We start from the raw sequence: 5,162 nt of genomic DNA on the forward strand, positions 1-5,162 counted from the left end.
AGTGAGAGTGTTCTCAGCAATTTCATTAAATGCATTCAACGTGCAGAAGGGAACCACACCTGCATTTTTATCAAGGAAGACCATGTAAAAAACATTTATTCTACAATATTGTGTCCAGCTGAACACGACCCAGGCTTTAGGATGGTATTTCAGGAACAATGTTCGAGTCAGAAACACAGACATCACACTTTTGAGTTTCAATAACACCTTTGGTTCAGCTTAAACTGATGAATGACAATAAATTAATACTTGGAGCACTATATTTGAGGAGTAGTATATTTTTATTGCACAAGTAACCAGCTTTTTAAATTGCAGGCATATTTAGCCACTGAGCAGTGAGTGGAAGGCCTGTAGAGTTATGGAGTAGTCAATATCCAGGAACTACTTCTTGGATGGATCCATCTCCCTGTACCAGTAACAGGACCCATCAAAACTCATGAGACAGGCAGAGTACTTGGCCTGGGGTCCTTTGGCCATCATGCAACAACCAGTCTGTCCAAAGGCACTCATCTGGGGCGCTGGCCAAGGACAGGGGAGGGAAGGCAGCGGATGATCTGTAGCTCAGAGCAGGGGAGAGAAAGACCAGATCACCAACTGATCATTACCCCAATACTAAAGCTCTTGTGTTTAGCCAATGTGACAAAGTAAAAATTGAACAAGTGGTGTAAAGTAATTTTACTATAATTCGTGTCACACACCGTGCAAGCACAGCCGGTTCGGTAGCGTTGAGTCAAGCTCTTCTTTTGTGTGCCATTCAAGTCGTCCCAGTACCGAATAAAGTTACACATGCCTATACGCATCCTGCCATCGGTACTTAGGCTGCCTGAAGACAGAAGACAGTGAGTCAACAACCTGTGGGGTAAAAGTTAACCCCAGATGCTGATATTTGATAAGTTCCCCTTCTTTCCCCACAAATGGTTAAGATTAGAATTGGGGAGGGTGAAACAGATCCTAGATCTGTCCCTGGGGGTAACTTTACCCTGGAGCAGGAAGACATATTGATGCAGCCTGGAACACTAGAATTTAGCATAATAAATAAGTGATGCATTAGTTGTAAACATTTCTAAGCATTAAACATTTAAATTCTTAACATTAGGTATTATAAAGTGTAACAGGAAGAGCCAGGCTGTATCACATCCGGCCGTGATTGGGAGTCCCATAGGGCGGCACAAGGGGCCCAGCGTCGTCAGGGTTTGGCCACATTGCAAACGAGAATTTGTTTTGAACTGACTTGCCTAGTTAAATAAACTTTAAATTAAAAAAGTATTTTTCTGAAGCACTTGACTTGTACAAGATGAAGTCAATAGTTCAGAATAGGCCATGATGCTGCAAGCATAGGTTGAGCAGGTTAACCAGTGATAACAATGAACTTGGGTAACAGTGAGAACCACACCTGTGAAGAGATACTCCTTGTTGATTTCCAGGTCACACCACACGAGGCTGAGGAGGATGAAGTGAAGATGGCGTGGATAACCCGGTCAGGACCTTTGAACATCTAGCCAATCACAAGGAGAGAACAAAGGATCTGTCAAACATCTAAATATACACTTTAACCTAACTGACTACAGCTCTCAGGCACTAAGTGTTTCCTATTCCCTCCTATACCCCATCCGGATGTTTGCAGATCAAAAAATATTGCTTCATCTAACCTTCATTTTTATCAGGGTGTCACACAGAGACCAAGGTAAGCAGAAAAGTCCAAAACAATTCTGAGTCGCCCTAAAGGCAACTACAAGTCACATTTAGAACATTTAAGATCGTTCCGCAAAAATATTTCAAGCAGATTCATCAAACTCAGGAGAGCCCAATGAAATATCCAGAGTTAAACATCCCTGATCTGAGAGACTAACTATAATGTCTGAAGGTCAGTAATAATGTTAGGTACAGTGAGAGTTAGTAAAAGTGCTTTATAAAAGAACATCTGGCAATTGATCAACTAAAGTAACAAAGAGCCAGACAACTTCCTGGTAGAGAATGCAGGGATGAGTACCAAACCCCCCCATCACCAGTAATAAAGTGCAGTGCATGATGTCACCATAGTCTAGGACTGGTAGGAACAGCAACTGAATAATGTGCTTTCCAGCAAGAGGCATTTCTACTGAAGCTCCTTTTTATATGGTGGAAGCTCCACAACTGCACTGTTTATGCCAACCCAGATCTGCAAACACTGAAGGGGAAAGGAGAGAACTGGGCCCAGCTGTCAGACTGGGGTTCAGGGGGCTTCAATGTGTCAGTGCAGGAAGGAACAACCACTTAATAAAAAGGCTGATCATACCTTGATCTGTTGGATGTCATACTTGGTGTTACCAGACACAACTTCCACACCAACCACCTTTGCCCTGATCACTGGAAGAGAAACGTGGTTTAACTGACAAGCCCCATTTTCCTTTCAATGGTCAGTTAGACACTGATGGTTTAAGGCGTTATGAGATCTAAGACAACAGAACACGTCACAGACAAGATATTACAGTCTTAAAAATGTTGTGCATAAGTTCACCCTGTTTGGGCTCAACAGACAAGTCCATTATCCCTCCAGGTCCAAGATTCCTAGCTCTAGTCGTCTGCCTTTAATTCAACACGCCTAGTTTAACTAAACCCCGCCTGGTCTGCAGATGTTCAGGTGCCAACCAGGTGCTGGTAGGAAGACTGAGGCACAGACCTTATGACACCAGCTCCTCCTCCACCCACCTGTCTGGGTAGAAGGTGCTGACAGCGACAACCTCTTCACTTCAGTCTGATTCAGAAGATATTCAAACGATTCATCCTTGCCAAACAGATCAACTACTCCTGTAAGGTTAAGTTCCCTCTATTCCCACAGCTGTCTATCATTAGGACCAGTAAACCACAGATGCACGTGTTGCTTTATCACTGGAATTACAGTGTGTTCTGCAGACATCCTGATCTAATGAAACGACAGTAGAAAAGGTTTTTACTAACAGCTGTACCAGTTAAGGGACGTTACACTACAAAAAGCCATTTGGCTCAGATGTTTCCGACCTCAAGATGTGCAGAGAAATATGTGTGTCCTTAATTCAAGTACAATTCAGGTTGAAAACATTCCTTTTAAGGAGCACATGAAAGAAATTAACTGTCCAAGGTAAGTGATATACAGTGGCCAAATCATAATTTAATCATCCCATTGCATGAACTGCAAACTTGTGTATTCAAGGTTTAAATACACCTAAAAGTTCACTTAAATGCCAGACTTGATTTGCACAAATGAAAAATATATATTATTCCACATAACAATACACATTGCTGCAGGACTATGTTCCTGGTGTGAAAACTGGCTCAAAATTAAGTCACGGCATCTGTAGCCTACCACTAGTCGATATAAATAAGTCTAGACTACAACTGAGTGCCTTGGGTTAAATGTAGAAAGAGTATTAACTTGTTTGGCAGTGTAGCCTAGTGGTTAGAGCATTGGACTAGTAACCGAAAGGTTGCAAGTTCAAATCCCCGAGCTGACAAGGTACAAAATCTGTCGTTCTGCCCCTGAACAGGCAGTTAAACTGTTCCTAGGCCGTCATTGAAAATGAATTTCTTCTTAACTGACTTGCCTAGTAAAATAAAAGGTAAAAAAAATAAAAAATTCAACTGTAGGCATAATGTGTAGGCCTAGAGGCAAATATAACACTTGGTGTAGCAGGAGTCTCAGCCAGTGCTACAGCCAGGCTCTAACCCTGTTCCTGGAGAGCTACCCTCCTGCAGGTTTTCAATCCAAACCCAGTTGTAACAAACCTGATTCAGTTCATCAACTGGCTAATTATTAGAAACAAGTGTGCAAATTAGGGTGGGATCACAAACCTACAGGATGGCAGCTCTCTAGGAACAGGGTTGGAGAACCTTGGCTGTAGCCCATCTTACTGTCAGAAATATTGCCAAAAATGTCCTTACCGACGTCTGCGTTGCAAAAAGCCTGTTGAAGATGCACAGGAGCGCATCTGCAAGCTTCTGCAATGTCTTCGATCTGCCAAAGGAACAAAATGACCAGAGTGATGAAACAACTGCTTACAGACACAGTCATTTTGGAAAATATATCTAGAGCGTAAAATAAAATGTTTCCTTCAGGAGCTAAAGAACAGTTGTATTGTAAACTACACTAGAACATGCAAAGATGTTCCCAGACAGACTAACACCTAGAACTCTGTTTTCATTCGATGTAATCAGCCCATTTTATTGCAGGCTCTGAACTCCTCCACAGTCAGAACCAAGCCAGTGGTAGGCTGAGAATTATATTAATCCAGAACCATAGCAACTCCATTGAAACAAAAGCCCTCCTTAATTAAAAGGGACAACCTCAGACCAGGCTCAATTTGCACAGTTGCCATAAATTATCTGTCTTTTCGCCTAAACAATGGTGATGAACCAGAAATATCCATTTTATGATATGCCTGTTTGAATTCCTTTTCTTAAACACCTGGGGCAACTTTAAAGCAGGCTCAACTTGCTTTACTGCTCAGTTCTGTTCACTTGCGTTAGGCCCCTCAAACTCAGCTCTCTGGACCTCGACGTGAATCCAGCGCCACTGCATTTTTTAATTGTTCCTTTAATCAGGGACAGGTTTTGACCCGGACACAGGTGGGTGCAATCAGGAAGAACAGAAACCTTGCACAACAAGAAGATGCCCCCATACCCCATATTGGGCTACGTTTGCTATACATTGTTATTGTATGAGTGAGGGAAATGCTTTAAATCGAGAGGAGTCAATGTGTTCTGAAAGATGAGACCTTGAGGATCATAATAAATACCGCTTTGATGTCATACAAGCAAACCACATACCTTGAATCTGAATGTACTTCACATTTCATATTTGAAAACTCATGTAATTTACAGTGTCAACATTCATGGGCTCCTATGTTTACAGTTACTATTTGACATGCATTATGCCCTGGGTTGTCCTGAACAGAAGATTTGTCATGGAACACGCACTTGAATGTACTCAGGACTCCATTCTGTGTGCACCAAAATTGCTATCTGTTTGTCTGAAGTGCCATTTGAAAGCCTCCCAGCTAGGACATTTGGTTCCTTGGAAGTTGTGGGAATGTAAGTTTTTGGTTTCCCATTGGTTCTGAAACGAACCATATTTTTCCTGACCGTTGTCTTTTAAAAAATTTTTTTTACAGTCTGAGAATGGTAGTGAACATTTCACCTGTTCTGGG

At 42.0% G+C, this 5,162-nt stretch overlaps 1 pseudogene; it reads right to left on the reverse strand.

The window, feature by feature from the left end:
- Positions 1-506: 506 nt before the first annotated feature.
- On the reverse strand, positions 507-4,133 carry LOC135534692 (metalloproteinase inhibitor 2-like; annotated as a pseudogene).
- Between the last annotated feature and the right edge of the window lie 1,029 nt (positions 4,134-5,162).

The sequence above is a fragment of the Oncorhynchus masou genome, unplaced genomic scaffold (genome assembly GCF_036934945.1).
Source record: "Oncorhynchus masou masou isolate Uvic2021 unplaced genomic scaffold, UVic_Omas_1.1 unplaced_scaffold_3818, whole genome shotgun sequence".
NCBI lineage: Eukaryota > Metazoa > Chordata > Actinopteri > Salmoniformes > Salmonidae > Oncorhynchus > Oncorhynchus masou.